Genomic DNA, 21863 nt, shown 5'->3' on the forward strand with positions numbered 1-21863 from the left:
AATGAATAAAAGTTAAGTGTATGCATCCCTTGAATTTTGGCAGCCCTAAGGAAGGAACAAGATTGAGTGTTTTGATGGACTTGGAGTGCACTAGAGATTATGTTTAAAGTGTATAAACATAAGGATAATGAAGTAGTTGGTTAATTAAGGTAGATTGTGTAAATTTTGAATTTAAGCTAGGGTTTTGGGAGTGAGAATTTGATTTGGCTTATGGAATGATTAGTGGACATTCTAATGGTCAATTAGTGACCATTTAAGGCAAGTAAATCATAATTTGAAGTGAGCTAATGCATGGTAAACTGAAATGGGAAGGCTGCCAAGAGACAGCAGAAATGAGGCTGTGAGTCCAGCATGTTTGGACTGCCATATCTTTGGCTGTGTAGGTCCAATTGGTGTTTGTCCAATTGGACATGAAACTAGGCTTATAATGGCACATTTTTGCTGAAGAAACCATGCCCAAAAGACCAAAGCAAGAGGACCAAAACTTGGCCCCAATCCGGATACCCTGCAAACAGCCCCTGCAGAAATGACCAAATGAACAGTAACTGTTCATTTGGCCATAACTCACTGTAGATATGGTCAATTGACCTGAAATTTTTACAGCAACAAGATAAGATATAGACAAACAACTTTCATGAAGGACACCAATCTAAATTATGCCATTAACCTAATCAAATCATTGAGCAAAGTGAAGTTTACTGTACTGAGATTTCCAGAATTTTCATTTGAGCAGGAATGTTTGGATGGCTATAACTCTCTCTAGAAAACTCGGATTTAGGCGATTATTGAACCGATGAAAACCTAAGGCATAGTAGAACATTTCATATGAAGAAAGTTAGGCCAAATTATGAACTTAACTTGATCAAATTACTGACCAAATTTGGACCAAAATCTGCCAAAACCCAAAAGTGCAGCATGAACAGTGCACGTGAACAGTAAACTTATTTTGGCCATAACTTGAGCTACAAAACTCCAAATGGAGTGATTCAAAAAAGGAAATTCAACTAGACAGAATAAGGAACAACTTTCATGTTTACCATTTCCTCAAATTCCCACTGTAAAAATAACAAATGGAACAGTAAAGATGAAGCACCAAATCTAAAAATTGTGTTCAATTAGCATTAAGCTTAGAAATGGTATTGGCAACCAATACCAACAAGTTTCAAATACAAAATGTGGTATGTTTGGGGTGTTAAAACCAATACACCTATTTTCTATCCAAAAGTCAATATTTTTGTTGACCAATGAGGTGAATAGTGACACCAAAATCAAAAATTGGCAATTTTGCCAAAATGACCTAAGCTTTGAGAAAGTGACCAAAACCAACAAGTTTTGAATACAAAATGTGGTATGTTGGGAGTACTAAAACCAATGTACCTATTGTTTATGCAAAAGTCAACATTTTAGTTGACTAATGAAATGAATAGTGACATGAAAACTTGAAATTCAAAATTTGTGAAACTTAAAAGTGCAAAATGCCCTAGTAGGCCTAATGTGATTGGTTTGGATAGATTGGCATGCCAATAGGGTATTGTTTTAGCAGTACTGCGAAAGGCTTTATGCCTATATTCATGGCTTTATGCCCGTATTCATGGCTTTTATGCCCGTATTCATGGCTTTTATGCCCGATTATGTGATATCATGGCTTTTTAGCCATACTGACTGCATACGTGGTAGACGCTCAAGGCCCCATGGTATGACGCCCGAGGCACCGCGGTGTCCAAAGTGCCAACGACCCGTTATCCATCCGATCGTCCAAAGATAGGTTACTTGGGCATGGAAAAGTATAATCAGAATCGAACTGATTGTTAAAGAAAATACGAAAATTAATTATCAGGAATGATTATGATAGAATACAAAGAAACTCAAGATCATGAAGAAAATAATTAACGAAATGCATGAAGAAGTTAATATCATAAAACATAATTAGCCCTCGACTAAACAACAAGTTAGTAATTATTCATTTCTTATGAACACAATAGCAAGGAAATTATTATTTTTTTATTTGCATATTATATTTTCTTGTATTATTGGCACCACTAAGCTTTATGCTTAGCGCGTCGCTTTTGCAACGCGTAGGTACTGAAGATTTGGACAGAGGGGCCCAGAGACCACAGATTCGGTAAGGCGGTTCACGCTCAGCATAGTGTCCGTGTCACCTCACCATCCACAGTGCATTGGTAGACCACTAGGTTTCATTTTGACATTTTGTAACTAATTTCTATTTTCTCATATGTATTTGAACTTATGGAATGTATTTTGAGGTTCATGTAAATAATGAAAAATCGTATTAACGAATGTAAAAGTGAATGTTTATCTGTGATTTATGCATGATATCACATGAGATGAATGATTGAGAAATGAATGGTGAAAAATGTTGAGATTTTGATATTGAAGTTTGAGAGTGATGAGATGATTGAATATGATCATAGGAAGTGTTTTTCACAGGTTCCGAAGAACTGTTTTCTCCATTTTTAGCCGGTACTTTGCCGGATTTTCTATAAAATTCTCGGAACCTCAAATAAATTACAATTTCAATAAATGAATTATATTTCACAAGTTATTTTCAAAACTATGATAAAAATGAATTAAGATAACATAGAGTGCTCCGGCACACTGAGTGGCATAACTTGCTCGGCTACACTGTAGTCGGGTAAGGGGTGTCACACTTTTGTCCCTTTTTCTCTAATCCAATGGTTGAGGGTTTTGCCTTATATAATGGATCCAAGGGCTAGAAATAAAAGGTGTTGAATCTATTATTTACTTTGATCCCATGGTCCAAAGTCCATCCTTACAAGTGAAATCAAAAGTGCAGATTGGGACGTACCAAAATGTTTTAACTGCCTCAGATCCAACGGTTCGGACCCTTGTTTTGAAATGAAGTGGATGGTGGAGATTAGATTGTAACCGAAATGCTTTAACAAACTCAAATCTGCTGGTAGAGAATGCTGACTACGTAGATTGAGGGTTATGGGTCAAAGTAACTTTTGTTGATTTTCCAACCTCCCGATCTATTTGATCTGTCGATCTTTAACCAATCCTATCTTTGTATCTTCCGCCTTCACGTCTGATCTCCTGTTACATTTTCAATCTCTTCATCTATTCTCTTCATCTATTCTCCATTGGTACACTTTGAAAATCAGGAAGGCATTAAATTCTTCACTTCCCAAAGCGTCGGTTAAGGTTTCGATAGTATTAAATATTGAGGCCTATATATACCAGGAGGAAAACTCTGTCATTTGCACCTTCACACTTTTCCTCTCCGGTTTATTTCTGGCATGTTCTTCCCTATGCCTTGTGTAACATCCCTATGTTCATTAGGTCAATACATTCCACTATTCCAGTGACCAATGTCTGTTCGGATAGTCGGGATGTCTAGACGTATATCTGTATCATCTAGAAAAGCCCTGAATAAAAATTAATAGCAAATACATGAAGATAAAATTGAAATAAGAAAAACAAAGCATAAAGAGTTAAATGAGCCAACACCACAACGATGGGTGATCGAACCAGGAATTGACTGCGAGGTCAGTTATAACCCTAATTTCGTATGGGACATTATGACACCGCAGGCTTAGGAATAATTGCGAAACTAGTGGAAATGAGAGAACCACAGAAAAGAATTGAGAACAAGGTCAAATAATTATATCAGGGTTCAGGAAGCAATACAATGCTATTAGTAAATCGGACCAGACCGGTAAGGGGCAATTCGGTCAATTCACCCTTAGAGGTAACTTTTGGCCTAAATGTCTAATAAAATGTAGGAAATTAAAATATTAAAAACTAAGTTCAAATTGAAGAGGTGAAGAAAAGGAAAGGAGAAATGAAATGGAAAATTCAAAAATTTAAAAGAATTATGACATCATGCATGACACAAGCATGATGCAATAAATTTTAATTTTAAAATTTGAAAAATTTGGGATAATTTATAACAATTAAAAAGTCAAATTAAGAAAAAAAAATTGTCTTCATTCCCTCATCTTCAACCCGTCACCCTTTCTCTCTCATCTCTCTCACGTTCTCTCAAAAATCCACCATAAAAGCTTATTTTGAGCTTTTCTAAACCCTAATTTAGCCATAAATTCTCTACTTTCTTTAAGTAAAACTTGTGTTTGAGCCTTGGTAAGAAGATTTGAGTAAGAAAGGGAAGGAAAATTGAAGAATTTGGGGAGACTTGAAGTGATCAATTGAGGTATGATGCATGCATTTTAGATCATCATTTAGGAGTAATTTTTGCACATAATTTACCCTTATTCATAGCTATTATTTTAGATATTAGTATATATTTAGTCAATTTTACAATTTTCACATTTCTTAGTTTAATTTTTGGAATTTATTTGTTTTGTAGGATAAATCTGGAGAAATTTGATGAATTTTGATCAGAGTAGCCATTTGGAGGAGATTAAAGTCGAATTGCAAAAAATTTTGAAGTTGAAAAAAAAAAAAAAAAAATGGCCGAGAGCGACACAACCTGCAGCACAACCGAATTAGCTCATGTCGCAGGTTGTGTCGATCGTCAGATATTCACGCCGAGAGCGACACAACCCGCGACACAACTGACTCGGCTTATGTCGTTTTTACTGGAAAATTTTTGACGTGGCATTTCCGTTACTCCAGCCTTTTTACCTCACTTTCTTCGATCCTTCCCCTTTACCCATTCTAGAACAGTCCCCTTGCCTATATAAAGTGCCCTTTATCACTTTCTTTCCATAGAGAGCAAGGGAGGCATTTTTAGAAAGATAGAAAGAGGGAAAGGGAGGAGCATCTTCTGCATCTTCTTCCAGCAGCAGCAAGGATCACGTTTCTGCACTTTTCTGCAGAGATCCTTCTGCAATTTGCTGGGTTTTTCTACCCCTTTTAGCTTACATTTCCATTATTTCTTCATTTCTTCATTTGAGTTTGTCTTTAAACAATGATTTGTGAGTAGTTGATTGAGATTCTAGAGATGGGTTTGTAAATATTGATTTGTTTTGTGGTTTTGAACTGATTTGGCCATTTAAATGAATATTGTTATATTTTGATTTATTGCTTGTGTGCTTATTGCCTTGCTTGATGAATGGGCCCTCATTAAGTTAAGTTTTAATCCTTAATAGATGGACTGAAAAGTGAATATTGGGGATAGATAATCTTGCAATAAACTTTATTTTCTTGGTGTTAGAAATAAGCTAAGAAGATTAAGGGGAATTTTCCAAAAATCAATTTTATGCATTAATTGGGTTTTTGTTAGGTTTGAAATACCGTGAAAACAGGGTTTGATTTAATGAAAACCAACTTTGAGATGCTTGAAAAAGGTTTCAAAAATTTAAGAATTGATTTCCCTCAAAATTGTAATTCTCATGTGTTTGGCTAAATTAAGGATAAACCACATGCAAACAATATTGAAAATCCAATCTCTAGAATCAATTTAATTTTCATTGAATTTAGATTTAAATCCTCCAAATCTCATAAATAGCAATTTCAATTTAAATCCAATATCTAGAATTACTTTATTTTTTTTAGATTTAATTCTTCTTAATTTCATAAATAGAAATTTCAAATTAATTTTTGGTAATCTAGTCTAATTAATTTTAGTTAATTGTTTGATTTAGCATTAATTCCTTAAATACCAATTTTAATTCCAAATTTCATTTTACATCTTTAATTTTTGTCTTAATTTTAATTTTTAGATTTTATTTTCAATATCTTTTAATTTTTGTCATTCTAATTAGCTTATACTTTTATTTCCAATTTAAGCACAATTCCCTGTGGGATCGATATCATTTTTTAAAACTATACTACTGTGACCCGTGCACTTGCGGACACCCCGTATCAAGTTTTTGGCGCCGTTGCCGGGGAATTGTTTGTTTTAAGTTGGATTTTAATTGTTTTAAGCTAATTAGAATTTTTATTTTCTTTTATTTTCACTATTGTTCCTTGTGTTTTTCAGGTACTTTTCTTGTTTATGAGACGATCGAAAAGCACAAGTGACACTGAATTGTTGTTCAATCCTGAAATTGAAAATTCACGAGCTAACAAAAAGGAATACAAGAGAAGAAAAGAAGCAGAAAAAGAAGAACAACAAATATTTGAGCAAGAGGAGACAATAGAAAATATGGAGAATCAAAATAGAGCTATTGGTGGAGATAATGGAGGAAACGAGCAAAACGGGCAAAATGCTAATCAAAATGATCCTCAAAGAAGATCCATGTTAGATTATGCTTTTCCTAGATGTACTGATGTGAGAGATAACAGACCTATTATTGGAGCTAATCAAATTGAATTAAAAACTGGTCTTATTCAAATGGTTCAGAATTCACAATTTGGAGGTAGCCCACTTGAAAATCCTCATTCTCATTTGAAGAAATTTTTGATGATATGTGGTACACAAAGACAACCTGGAGTTTCTGATGAAGTTATTCTACCACCTTATTTCCATTTTCTCTTCGGGATTCAGCATTGGAGTGGTATGACTCACTCCCACAAGCTATTATAGCTACTTGGGAGCAGCTATCTCAAGCTTTTCTATCTCAATTTTTCCCACCTGGGAAAACTACTCATTTGAGGAATTTGATGGTAGCTTTTAAACCAAGAGATGATGAAACTTTGTATGAATCCTGGATGAGATTTAAGGAGCTTGAAAGGCAATGTCCTCATCATGAAATACCCAAATGGATGATTGTTCAGAATTTCTACACCAGAGTTACTCCAGCCATAAGAAACACAATTGATTCACAAGCAGGAGGAGATTTCATGAGAATGACAAGTGAAGAATGCTATGATCTATTAGAGAAGATTGCTCATAATACCCATTTATGGGGAAATCCTAGAGCACTTGAGCCAAAGAAAGTCGATCTATGAACTAGACTCGCTTAGCTACATGAATGCAAGATTTGACCAGCTTAACTCAAATTCTTAGTGATTTTTGCACAAAGGCAACAACCTCAACTCCTACAACTATGCAACAAGTTGCCTTCACATGGAACTCAAAGTTGTGGAGTTGATTACTCTTCTTATGGAGATGATTATTTGCAAGAACAAGTCGCTTATGCAGGAGGTTATCAACGTAAACCTATGGGAAATGCTTATTCTAAAGTGAACAACTCAACATGGAGACCACAAGCAACTTTTGCTCAACAAGGCCAAAGCTCAAATTATGCTCATAACCAGCAGTTTATGCAGCAAAATAGGCCTCAATTTCAGCCTCAATTTCAGCCCACAAGGCAGCCACCACCTGGATATCAAGCAAGAGCACAACAATCCCTTCCATCCCATGAACCGAAGCCATCTTTGGAGAACATGATGGAGAAATTTTTTGCTGAACAAAGCAAGATGAATAGCAAATTGGAGGAAGAAATGCAACACATGAGACAAACCATGGATCAATTACAAGTCCACAACCGCATGTTGGAGACTCAATTGGCGCAACAAGCAAGCTCATCAGGAAGCAATTCCTATGGGAAACTACCTAGCCAACCACAAAACCCTCATGAACAATGTAAGGTTGTAACCTTGAGAAGTGGTAAAAAAGTTGGTCAAGAGAGTGAAAACAAGAGAGAAGAAAAAGAGAGCACAAAAGAAGAAAATTCAATGAGAGCAAGAAAATGAAAAAGAAGAAGAAAGCAAAAGTGAGCAAGATGAAGGAGAGAAACCATACATCCCACCTGAACCTTACAAACCCACCCTTCCCTACCCTCAAAGATTCATCAAGCATAAACTAGACAAACAATTTGGCAAATTCATTGAAGTGCTAAAGAAGTTGTATATCAATGTGCCATTCACTGAGGCACTATCCCAAATGCCAAGTTATGCCAAGTTTTTGAAGGAGATTCTTTCCAACAAGAGAAGGCTAGAAGATTATGACACCATCAACTTGGGAGAGCAATGCAAAGGCTATAATTCAGAAAAAGTTACCTTCCAAACTCAAAGATCCGGGTGTGTTTTCCATCCCTTGTCATATTGGTGATAATTGTGTGGCAAATGCCTTATGTGACCTTGGAGCTAGCGTCAGCCTAATGCCTCTTTCAATATATGAGAAGTTGAATATGGGAGAATTGAAGCCCACAAACATGTATCTTTCATTAGCTGACCGTTCAATTAAGTATCCGGAAGGCATTCTTGAAAATGTGCCTATCAAGGTTGGGAAATTCTACATTCCGGTGGATTTTGTCATTTTAGATATGGAAGAAGACACAAAAGTTCCTATCTTATTGGGAAGACCCTTTTTGGCAACAGCTGGTGCATTAATTGATGTAAAGGGTGAGCAATTGACACTTAGAGTGGGAGATGATCAAATGATATTCAACATCAATCCAGCCATGAAAAGGAAACATGAAGAAGTTGAGTCTTGTTTGCGGGTAGACATTATTGATGAGATTGTTCAAGAGCATTTCAGACAAAGCTATCCACAAGACCCACTTGAAAATTGCTTAGTCCATGGTGGGAGCATTGATGATGACAATCACAACATAGCTGCTTTTGCACAACACTTGGAGAGCTCTCCACCACATCCTGAAGCCACAATTTTTCAACTTGAAGGAGTACAAAATTTGGAGATCAAACCACCATCATTAAAGGTAGAGGATGCCCCAAAGGTAGATCTTAAACCTCTTCCTTCCAACCTGAGGTATGCTTTTCTTAGACCCAATGAAACATATCCTGTTATAATTAATGCATGTTTGACTGATATTGAGATTGACAAATTGTTGAGAGTTTTGAGAGAATATAGGAGAGTTTTGGGTTATGCAATTGATGATATAAAGGGAATTAGTCCAACAGTTTGTATGCATAGGATTTTCCTTGAGCCAAATAGTAAACCTTCCATTGAACACCAAAGAAGATTGAATCCTACAATGAAGGATGTTGTGAAAAAGGAAATCCTAAAATTACTAGCTGCTGGAATTATTTACCCTATTTCCGATAAAGGAGTGGGTTAGTCCTGTGCATGTTGTACCAAAGAAAGGTGGGGTGACTTGTTAAAAATGAGAATAATGAATTGATACCCACTAGAATCAAGTAGGTTGGAGAATGTGCATAGACTATAGGAAGTTGAACAATGCCACAAGAAAAGACCATTTTCCCCTTCCTTTTATGGATCAAATGTTAGAGAGATTAGCCAAGCATTCATTCTTTTGTTACTTAGATGGATATTCTGGTTTCTTTCAAATTCCAATACATCCTGATGATCAAGAGAAAACTACCTTTACCTGTCCCTATGGCACCTTTGCCTATCGAAGGATGCCATTCGGATTGTGTAATGCACCTGGCACATTTCAAAGATGCATGATGGTCATTTTTTCTGATTTTATTGAAGAAATTATGGAGGTCTTCATGGATGACTTTTCAGTTTATGGCACTAATTTTGATTCATGCTTGACTAATTTGTCTAAAATTTTGCAGAGGTGTGCTGATAATGATTTGGTGTTGAATTGGGAGAAATGCCACTTTATGGTCCAAGAGGAGATCGTTTTAGGGCATTTAATCTCAAATAGGGGAATTGAAGTGGATAGAGCTAAAATAGAAATTATTGAAAAAATGCCACCTCCAACCATCACAAAGGAGTGGAGTTTCCTTGACATGCCGGGTTTTACCTACGATTTATTCAGATTTTTCTAAACTTGCTAAACCCTTCACAAATCTTTAGAATCAGGATGTGAAATTGGATTTTACACACGCTAGTAGGGTTCCTTATTGCAGGTTAAAGACGGCATTAACAATTTCTCCTATCATGCAACCCCGCATTGGACTTTGCCATTCAAATCATGTGTGATGCAAGCGAGTTTGTTGTTGGAGCCGCCCTGGCCAAAAGATAGAAAACCTTATGCCATTTACTATGCAAGCCAACCCTTGATGAAGCCCAAGTCAATTACGCTACAACCGAAAAGGAGTTCCTTGCGGTAGTATTTGCACTTAATAAATTCCGCTCTTATTTGGTCAACTCAAAGGTAATTGTTTTCACTGATCATGCAGCAATAAAGTATTTAATGAGCAAGAAAGAAGCTAAATCTAGGTTGATTAGATGGATATTGTTACTTCAAGAATTTGATTTGGAAATAAGAGATAAAAAGAGTGTTGAGAATGTGGTGGCTGATCACCTTTCTAGGATAAAAACTGAAAATGGAGATGATGAAATTGTGCCAATTGATGAATTTTTCATGAATGAGCAGTTGTATGTGTTGAATTTCGCACTTCCATGGTTTGTCGATATTGTGAATTTCTTGTCTTGTGGTGTCTTGCCACTGATTTGTCTTGGCAAAGAAAAGAAAAGATTCTTGCATGATGTTAAATTTTATTCTTGGGAAGAACCTCTTTTGTTTAGAAGATGTAATGATGGAATAATTAGGAGATGTATACCAGAGGAAGAAATTCATGATGTTATTTACCATTGTCATTCCTCTGAATATGGTGGTCATTTTAGTGTCTCAAAAACTGTTGAAAAAGTCTTGACATCAGGTTTCTATTGGCCTAATATGTTTAAACATGTGAGAAATTTTGTAAGCAAGTGTGATAGGTGCCAAAGGGTAGGCAACATTTCTAAAAGAGATGAGATGCCCCAACAATCCATATTAGAAGTTGAATTATTTGATGTGTGGGGAATTGATTTCATGGGGCCATTTCCATCTTCTTATGGGAATAAATATATCTTGGTAGGGGTAGACTATGTATCTAAATGGGTAGAAGCTATTGCTACACCTACCAATGATGCAAAAGTTGTGGTGAAATTTCAAAAATTTGTTTTGACTGTGTTTGGTGCCCCACGTGCCATAATCAGTGATGGTGGTAGCCATTTTTGCAACCACCAATTTGAAAAATTGATGAGAAAATATGGGGTAAAACATAGGATTGCCACACCATATCACCCTCAAACAAATGGCCAAGTAGAAATCACAAATAAAGAAATCAAGCAAATCTTGGAGAAAACTGTCAATAAGTCCAGAAAAGATTGGTCCCTTAAATTAGATGATACTCTTTGGGCATATAGAACAGCATTTAAAACCCCCATAGGAACTACACCTTATAGGTTAGTTTTTGGGAAATCATGCCATTTGCCCGTAGAGTTAGAACATAAAGCTTATTGGGCCATTAGAGCAATCAATTTTGATTTACAAGCTGCTGGACATAAAAGACTTTTGCAACTTGATGAATTAGAAGAATTGAGACTTGATGCTTATGAAAATGCTAGGATCTATAAAGAAAGAACTAAAAAATGGCATGATAAGCATATCAAGAAAAAGGACTTTAAAGAAGGAGATTTGGTTCTCTTATTCAATTCAAGGTTGAAATTTTTTCCAGGAAAATTAAAATCAAGGTGGTCAGGTCCATTCAAAATTGTGAAAGTTTTACCTCATGGTGCTGTTGAAATTTTTGGTGAAAAATCGGGTAATTTCAAGGTAAATGGGCAAAGGTTGAGGCACTATTCAGTTGGTGAGCCAATCGAGAAGATAGCAACTTGCTATCTCTCTCATTCTCCATAACATCTTGAGTGAGTATGGTCAAGCTAAAGACCTAAACTTAGCATTTTTGTGCATAACTCCCAATTTTTCTTTCATTTGTTTTAAGTTTTTTTTTTTCTATACTCCTTATTCAAAGTTTAACATTGTTCTAATTTCCTTGTGCAGATGGGATGCAATTCATTGCAAGCAAATGAGCATAAAAAAAAATAAAAAAAAAAACATTTCATGTCTTTAATTTCGTTGCTTAATTAATTAGTATTTTGAACTTATTTAGTTAATATTTTGTTTGTGTTGTTTTTCTTGAACTGTTTACTTATTCAGTTTTTTTTTTTTTTTAGTTCCTCATAACGTACATTTTTCTTTTATATCTTTAGTACAATTGCTCACTTGCTTTGATTTGCTATTTCGAATTTACACTAGATGGCTATATTTTTGAGCTTAACTCTCTATTTCAACTTTTTGAGTTTAATTGATTTAATGGCTTCCATTGCACTGTTTCTTTTGCAATGAGTGCAGCAGCTGTCCAAATTTTACCTAATTAAATTGGCTGCACTTCAATGAGGTAACACTTCTTATCTCAGCTTGTGTCACTTTCAACACAAGTTGTGCTATCGCTTATGCAACAGGGTAATAATTTCTCTATGCACATATAGCCAAATTATCCCATTCCTTGCACATTTTTAACATTGAGGACAATGTTCATTCTGAGCATGGGGGAGAGGGTAAATTTTTTGCAAAAATTATTTTTCCTTGCAAAAATTATTTTTCTTTTTCATTTGCATATAGCGACACACTCATTACTTCATACTTGTACATATTCACATACATACACTGCATATAGCTTCATATACTTAGTTATGCATACTTAGTTGCATATAGGTTGACTATACATTTATACTCATGCATTTCATTTAAAATTTTTGGATTTTTAAACCAGTCTTTGAACTCCATAAGCCACTTATTCAAGCAATCCAACTTGCCTTTAGATGGTTAGTGGAATGAAAGTTCCAGCTGGGTACAAAGTCTTAAGCATTATTCTTTCTCTTACTTAATAGCTGAAAATTAATATATTTATCTAGGTATGCGGATTCGATTAGTTATTTTGAGTTTTGAGTGTCCGATAAGCCTTTAAGAAAGAAAATGGTCATTGTCGTCTCACCATTCCTAGAACAAGCATCTTAGATCTTTCAAAGCGAAATTTTTAACTTGCATTTGATAAGAATATGATTTAGGCATTCCTTCATATTTTAAACCTCACATTTAGCCTTAACCTACCTTAATTTCATTTTAACCCTTGCAAACCCCCTTGAACCTTAATTCCCTAATTTCTTTGGAACCCAAATCATTTACCTAGCCATTAAACCTAAACACTACCACCTATTATGAGAATAGTATTGTAGCAATTAAGTGCATAAAAAAATATATAAAAAAAAATTAAAAAAAAAAAAAAAAAACTTGGAGGATTGAAACATCTTGAAAAGTGCTAGAGTAATTGTGAAAAGTTGATAAAAAAAAAATAAATAAATAGTCACAAAAATATCCCAAAGGTAATTTTGGGTGTGACGTGAAATAGGGACACATACAAAATAAAAAAATATATTATAAAAGTAGTCCCTTTATTGTGTTAGCACTTAAGATTCATTGTGAATTTCTTTCCTCTTGATAAAAAAAAATTAGTATTATAAAAAAAAAAAAAAAAAAAAAAAAAAAAGGATGCACTTTGAGTTTCATGATTAATATTATTCTCATATTTTGTTTACCTTATTCCCTTTCTTTGTTAACCACAATTTTACCCTATTTGACCCCATTACAACCCTTAAAAAGACCTAATGATTCTTTGAAAAATGCTTGTTACATTAGTAGAGTTAGATCTTTTATGCTTGCATATGGGTTTGGCAATATAATCTTTCATACATTACTCACCATCTATTTGAGACGCATTGGCTATCTATTTCATTTAGGTTTGTTTTGGCACAATTGACTCTTGTAGCTGGTTGGTATTTGTTGCTTGGGTTGATTGATTAATTCTTAGTTATTCTGTAATAGTTGAGAGTGCTTGCTTCATTCTTTGTGCTTTTGCTGGTGGGAATTTGGAATGTTGGTGGCTAGAGGTAAGTTGGTAGTTTGGATTAGTGAATTTTGTGTTTTCAAAGACTGATTCTATTCCCTTCCAAATGAGTTTTAATGAAATTTTGCTTGAGGACAAGCAAGAGTTTGAGTATGGGGGAATTTGATGCATGCATTTTAGATCATCATTTAGGAGTAATTTTTGCACATAATTTACCCTTATTCATAGCTATTATTTTAGATATTAGTATATATTTAGTCAATTTTACAATTTTCACATTTCTTAGTTTAATTTTTGGAATTTATTTGTTTTGTAGGATAAATCTGGAGAAATTTGATGAATTTTGATCAGAGTAGCCATTTGGAGGAGATTAAAGTCGAATTGCAAAAAATTTTGAAGTTGAAAAAAAAAAAAAAAAAAAAAATGGCCGAGAGCGACACAACCTGCAGCACAACCGAATTAGCTCATGTCGCAGGTTGTGTCGATCGTCAGATATTCACGCCGAGAGCGACACAACCCGCGACACAACCGACTTACTTATGTCGCTTTTATCGAAAATTTTTGACGTGGCATTTCCGTTACTCCAGCCTTTTTACCTCACTTTCTCTGGATCCTTCCCCCTTTTACCCATTCTAGAACAGTCCCCTTGCCTATATAAAGTGCCCTTTATCACTTTCTTTCCATAGAGAGCAAGGGAGGCATTTTTAGAAAGATAGAAAGAGGGAAAGGGAGGAGCATCTTCTGCATCTTCTTCCAGCAGCAGCAAGGATCACGTTTCTGCACTTTTCTGCAGAGATCCTTCTGCAATTTGCTGGGTTTTTCTACCCCTTTTAGCTTACATTTCCATTATTTCTTCATTTCTTCATTTGAGTTTGTCTTTAAACAATGATTTGTGAGTAGTTGATTGAGATTCTAGAGATGGGTTTGTAAATATTGATTTGTTTTGTGGTTTTGAACTGATTTGGCCATTTAAATGAATATTGTTATATTTTGATTTATTGCTTGTGTGCTTATTGCCTTGCTTGATGAATGGGCCCTCATTAAGTTAAGTTTTAATCCTTAATAGATGGACTGAAAAGTGAATATTGGGGATAGATAATCTTGCAATAAACTTTATTTTCTTGGTGTTAGAAATAAGCTAAGAAGATTAAGGGGAATTTTCCAAAAATCAATTTTATGCATTAATTGGGTTTTTGTTAGGTTTGAAATACCGTGAAAACAGGGTTTGATTTAATGAAAACCAACTTTGAGATGCTTGAAAAAGGTTTCAAAAATTTAAGAATTGATTTCCCTCAAAATTGTAATTCTCATGTGTTTGGCTAAATTAAGGATAAACCACATGCAAACAATATTGAAAATCCAATCTCTAGAATCAATTTAATTTTCATTGAATTTAGATTTAAATCCTCCAAATCTCATAAATAGCAATTTCAATTTAAATCCAATATCTAGAATTACTTTATTTTTTTTAGATTTAATTCTTCTTAATTTCATAAATAGAAATTTCAAATTAATTTTTGGTAATCTAGTCTAATTAATTTTAGTTAATTGTTTGATTTAGCATTAATTCCTTAAATACCAATTTTAATTCCAAATTTCATTTTACATCTTTAATTTTTGTCTTAATTTTAATTTTTAGATTTTATTTTCAATATCTTTTAATTTTTGTCATTCTAATTAGCTTATACTTTTATTTCCAATTTAAGCACAATTCCCTGTGGGATCGATATCATTTTTTAAAACTATACTACTGTGACCCGTGCACTTGCGGACACCCCGTATCAAGGTAAGCATTCCCAAACTTTCTATCCAGTGAAATTAGTTGTAGTGAGTGTGAAATAGATAAATTCAATTGAAGAACATGAAAAAAATTCATGCATATAAAGGCCCTATGAAATTTGGCCAGCCATGGTACTTTAGGGTTTGGTGTGCTTTGGCCTAATTGAATATGAATTCTAAGGTTGATGAAGTTATATGTATGTTTAGAGTATTGAAATTGCATGAATTGTGACAAATTGGTGAATTAGGGTTCCTAGCCTTTGGAAGTTGAGGCGAAAATTTGGGAGAAATGGTAAATTGATGCAATTTGACCTAATTGAGATTTAAATTGGTCAATTGGCATCTTTGAAAGTTTATTTGATGCATGGGAATTGAAGTGGGATTGAAGGTTATGTTGCCCCAATCTAGACAGCTTGACCTTTGTCCCTTTAAATGGTCATAAACTGAATTCTGCTGCTCCAATTGGTGTGAGGTAAATTGGAGATAAAAATGGGTCATAATGCAACAATTTTGATGAAGAAACCTTGCCCTAAAACTGAACACAAATTGGCATAAAATTAGGTCAAATCCGGGTTAGGCAAACTATCACTGTGCAAAACTGACCATATGAACAATACATGTTCAAATGGTCATAACTTGGTGTAGACAGATCCAAATGACCTGATTTTTATACCATTGGAAAGCTATGACATAGTACTACAACTTTCATGAAGAACACAAACCCAAATTCTGGCTATAACCAAGTCAAATTGTCAACCAAATTTGGTTACTTAAAACTGCTAGAACCAAAATGGTACCCAGAATTCTGGGTTTGAACCAATCCGGCCAGCCACCTTAGAAATAGCATAACTTGAGCTAAAAAACTTCAAATGGAGTGATTCAAAAAGAGAATTAAAGGTAAGACATTAAGGAACAACTTTGATGAAGGAAAGTTGGCCAAATTTTCACTGTAAATAGATCAATGGAACAGTAAAAGCAAGTAACCTAAAACTGAAATTTTGAGATTTAACCCTAATAGACTTTGAATTGAATTTGGCAATCAATGCCAATATAAATGTAACCCAAAATGTGGTATGTGGGGGGTAATTAGAATTAATATACCTAGTAAGCATGAAAAAGTGAACATTTTGACTTAAATAGTGAAATAAATAGTAACTCCAATATGCCAAACACAAAGAACTCTATTTTAAGGAAATTTAAAAGTATAATCAAGTGTGTATGAATTTAATTATTAGGTTACTTATGAGGTATGGTATTGAAACACTGTAAATTGTGTTTTTCAGTAGAAAAAGAGACTAGAAAGGAGGGAAAGAAAAACGTGAGTCAAGGCAAAGAGGCGACTCACTAGAGGTTTGTACATAACTAATTTTATTCAATTAATTTTAATATTGTAAATTGTTTTAAATGAATTGTGAGTTTGAATGTCTTGGTGGCAATTGTAATTTTCTCTTTGAGCTTTATGAATGGTGTGTTGCCAACCCTTTAAGGGTAAATTCTTGAATGATTTGTGTTAAGTGAATTGAAATGCAATTATCTGAATGAAAATTTTATGAATTAGTTTTTAAACCACAGTTAGCATGACAGTCCCGTTCGAAAATCCCCAGTAGTAACGGCTACTTGGGGTTTGGCAATTAAAAATTGCTTATGTCTCCCATCAATAACGATTAGTGGGATAATACTATATGAGTACTTATTAGCTAGCTAGCCCTTCCCTCATTAATAACGGTTAGTGAGGTGATTTGTTTTGTCGTGATATACAATACGGCATTGATCGTGAAATTTTGTGTCATGGTCTAGACTGTGTTCTTGGCAACACCTTTATTTTGTGATTTGTGAAAAACGGTTTGAAATAAATGGTTCATGTTAACTTGAGACTTTGGAAAACACCCCATGTGATTATGAAAATTTTAATTTGTCATATTTTGGTTTATTATGCTTTGTAATGAGTTGAATTTACTTAGTTGTGTGCATTGAGTATCAATACTCAGTGATAGCTTGTTCTGCTGTCACAGATAAGGAAAAGGACAAGGCAGTAGAGTAAGCTGCTTGGAGATAAACTTGAAGCTATTTTGGACTTTTTTCGGGTATATTAATTATACCCTATGTAAATTTTTTCTTTTGATGTAAATTAATTTTATGTACCCATATGTACACATTGAGCAATCGTCAAAAAGTTGTACTGTTATTTTGATTAATGTAAGACTTTGTAATATAAACTTGTTTACATTTATTTATTTTTATGTATAAATGCAGTATGTAAATTTCTTTTAGAATTCTCTGAAATTGTGAAATTGAGTTGAATTGAGATTGACTTGGTTTGAGAATAATGGAGGTTGGGATTTAAATATGTATTGGAAGTGTTTTTCATAGGTTTTTGAAGAACTGTTTTTCCCAAATGCAGTCAGCACTCTACCGAAATTTTTATAAAAATTACAGAGATTTTAAATTAATCAATAATTCAATTTCGATATAAATTCCAATTAAAGAATTTTAATAACTAAGAAATATGATCCACCATTTTAAATTGAAGGGAAAAGGGTTAAAAACCCTTGTAGTATGTTTAATGAGTCATCGGTAGGCAAAATTCGGTAATTCATTAGATATACTACTGGATCATGTTATGCCTTACGAAGGGATAAGGTGTGACATATTTTAATAGTATCAGAGCTATGTGTTGAATGAGTTTTGAACTATGTATTTGAATATTTTCTATGATTAGTACAACTACTCAATGTCATTTATTGATACATATGATGCATTTACATCATGAATATGAACTAATGGAGATAATCCCCCTCGTGTTTGTTGTCAGGGAGTAGATAATCTCTTTGAATCGGAATGGAAGAAGGAGATCATTTCGTCGAGTAATCTATTGAGACTGAGGCACTGAGGGAAGCCCCAGCTCTCCAGAATGTGAGTGGATCAGCCACTCTAGCTCCTCCAATGCCACAGTTTCCTGCTCAGTTTGCTCAGCAGATGGCTGCACTATTTCAATAAATGGCTGAAAACTTGCCAACACAAGCCCAAACCCAAGCACTAGTAGTGCAACCACAGCCTCCAGCCAGAAAATATGATAAATTGATGAAATTTAGGGCTACTGAGTTCAAGAGAATAGTGGATCCACTAGAAGCTAAACAGTGGATTGAAAGAATGGAGAGAGTATTTACGAAGCTGCATTGTACAGAAGAGCTTTAGTTTGAATACTCTGTTTCCTTGCTGCAAGGGGATACATATGAATGGTGAAAGACCATCTCCCACAGTCTAGTGGAGCCCCCAGTTCTCACCTGGTTAGATTTTCTGAGGGAATTCCGATAAAAATGGGTCCCTTATGCCTATGTTGAAATGAAATTGCAAGAGTTTTTGAGCTTGAAGTAAGGGAATATATCCGTGGTCGAGTATGAGAGAGACTTCTCCAAATTAAGTCACTATGTGGGGAACTTGCTTACTACTATCAGAGATCAATGTAAGTGGTTTGAAGCTGGTCTGAAGCCCAGTTTGAGGATGCAAGTAGTGGGATTCAGACATAAAAATTTCTCTGAACTGATATCTCAAGCATTGGAACGAGAAAGAATTGAAATGGAATGGGCACCTAAAAAGGGTTCAGAAGAGAAAGAGAAAACTGAAAAGAGTACTGATCAAGCTCCTGATAGTGGGTTAGGAAAGAGAAAGCACTTTGGAGGATCTAGCTCACGCAAGTTCGGTAGAGGTAGATCTTTGGGACAGAAGCTACCCTGACCTAGCCAGTAGACATCTAGAGGAATAGCTCCGATCCATACTTGTGAAACCTATGGAAGAGTACACAGAGGGGTTTGTTATAAAGCCATAGGAGCCAGCTATAACTTTGGTGGGACTGGACATTTTGCCAATGATTGCACTAGTGCCCGCAGATTTGGGCCACCTACTACAGCTGAAGGTTCAGTTCAGAGTTCTGCCTCTAGAGGTTCACAGATAGTTAGCAGAGGCTGAGGTAGAGGCAGAGGTAATACTTATGGCAGCTAGGCCACAGTAAATCAACCTGAGCAGAGTGGTGCACCGGTGAGGGTATACACCATGAGGCAGCGAGAATAGGCTGAAACTTCTGATATAGTTACTGGTATATTTTCTATTCTTGATCAAGATGTGTTTGTGTTGTTTGATTCATGTTCCACCCATTCTTATGTTAGTGCTAGCATCATTGATTATCTTGCTGTCCCTTATGTGAAAATGGATTTTGAGGTGCTAGTAATTAGTCCACTAGGACAAGAGGTCAAGGTCAACAGAATATATGAGGATTATCCTTTGGTGATCTAAGGACACACATTCCTATCCGATTTGATTGAAATGCCCTTTAGAGATTATGATATTATCTTGGGCATGGATTGGTTAGCTAGGCATCATGCACTGACTGACTGTAGACTGAAGACAGTCACTTTTGGTTCCCTCAGTATGGTGATGTGGTTATACATGGGGAGAGACAGTTATTGCCATCAAATCTCATTTCAGCTGCACTAGCTAGAAAAATGATCAGAAACGGGTGTGAAGCATATTTGGCTCATGTGATAAACACCCAGATAGAGAGTCCCACAGTGAGGGATATTCTTACAGTATGCGACTTTTCAGATGTGTTTCTTAAAGAATTGCCAGGGTTACCTCCGGAAAGGGAAGTACAGTTTGAAATAGAGGTTATGCCTAGTGTGGACCCAATCTCTATTACTCCGTACAGAATGGCACCTGCTGCACTAAAGGAGTTGAAGGTACAATTGCAAGAATTGCTTGATAAGGGCTTTATTCACTCTACTATGTCATCTTGGGGAGTGCCAGTGTTGTTTGTTAAGAAAAAAGATGGCACTCTCCATCTATATATTGACTACAGATAGCTGAATAAGGTGACAATTAAGAATAGATATCCATTGGCCCACATAGATAATTTATTTGATCAGTTGAAGGGTGAAGTTGTGTTCTCCAAAATTGACTTGAGATCGGGATATTATCAGTTGAGGGTGCAAGAGCAGAGCATTCCAAAAACTGCTTTTAGAACTCGATATGGCCATTATGAATTTCTGGTTATGCCATTCGAGTTAACCAATGCTCCAGCTGCATTTATGGGCCTGATGAACACTATCTTCAGGCCCTACCTTGATTAATTTGTGGTTGTATTTATTAATGACATCATGTGTATTCGAAGGATGCAGAGGAACATGATAGGCACCTGAGAATTGTGCTACAGACTTTAAGGGAGAAACAGCTGTATGCTAAATTATCAAAATATGAATTTTGGCTGAAGGAAATTTCTTTCTTGGGGTATATTGTGTCAGCTCAAGGCATTAAGGTGGATCCCAGTACGATTGAAGCTATCCTTAATTGGAAGCCACCCAGGAATGTTACAAAAGTTCACAGTTTTCTGGGTTTAGCTGGTTACTACCGTCGTTTTGTGAAGGGATTTTCTATGTTGGTATCTCCACTGACCAAACTGCTTCGGAAGGATGTGAAATTTCAGTGAACTGATAAATGTCAGTAGAGTTTTGATGAATTGAAAAGATGTTTGAGTGAAGCTCTAGTCCTTACTTTACTTACACCGGGTAAAGAATACACTGTTTATAGCGATGCTTCTCATAATGGGTTAGGCTGTGTACTGATGCAAGATCGAAATGTCATTGCTTATGCATCACGCTAGCTGAAACCACATGAGAGAAACTATCCTACACATGACTTGGAGCTAGCAGCTATAGTATTTGCTCTGAAGATCTAGCGACATTATATGTATGGGGAAAAGTGTTACATCTACACAAATCACAAGAGCCTGAAGTATCTGGGCACCCAGAAGGAGTTGAATTTGAGGCAAAGGAGATGGTTAGAACTAATTAAGGATTATGATTATCTGATAGACTACTAGCCAGGGAAGGCAAATGTGGTTGCTGATGCTTTGAGCCTTAAAACCATAGCGAGTTTAAGAGTTTCTTCTTGTCTATGGTATATGAGTTGAAAGCAATGCATGCTAGTTTGGAGATTGATGATGAGGGACAGATGGTAATTGTATGGCATGTACAACCAGTGTTGATTGATCAGATAAAGATGGCTGCATTGAATGATGAAAAATATTAGAAATTAATGAAGGAAACTTGGGATGGCAAGAAGCCTGAATTTTCAGTAAATGATGATGGCCTACAGCTATACCAGGGTAGAATGTGCATTCCTAATAATGTAAAATTGTGACAACTCATTATGAAGGAAACACATGACTCTCCTTTTGCTATGTACCCTGGTGGCACTAAGATGTATAGAGGGGTGAAAGAACATTATTGGTGGAATGGGATGAAGAAGGACATAACTGAGTGATGTCCCAAAATATGTCCAAGAGGGGGGTGAATTGGACTTTAAAAACAATTTTCGGTTCTTGCTCAAAACCTTTGAAAATTGCAGCTAGGTTCAACTTAATTGACTAATGTGAAATATGAACAATATAGCTCTATTAATAAGTTGATTCAAAGTTAAGCTATATGCAATCAGTATACTGATATAATAGGCTATATTAGCATTCAGTAAATATATCAGTAATCTGGATAGATTTTTAACACAGCAACCAGAGTAGAATACCAGATATACTAACT

General features: G+C 35.3%; 1 non-coding gene across 1 annotated transcript; it reads right to left on the reverse strand.

Moving 5' to 3' along the window:
* Window positions 1–6534: 6534 nt before the first annotated feature.
* Window positions 6535–6641, reverse strand: LOC131176173 (small nucleolar RNA R71). Its single transcript, XR_009146298.1, has one exon. It is a non-coding gene; the product is annotated as a small nucleolar RNA R71 (small nucleolar RNA).
* Window positions 6642–21863: the final 15222 nt, after the last annotated feature.

This window comes from Hevea brasiliensis, chromosome 18 (genome assembly GCF_030052815.1).
Source record: "Hevea brasiliensis isolate MT/VB/25A 57/8 chromosome 18, ASM3005281v1, whole genome shotgun sequence".
NCBI lineage: Eukaryota > Viridiplantae > Streptophyta > Magnoliopsida > Malpighiales > Euphorbiaceae > Hevea > Hevea brasiliensis.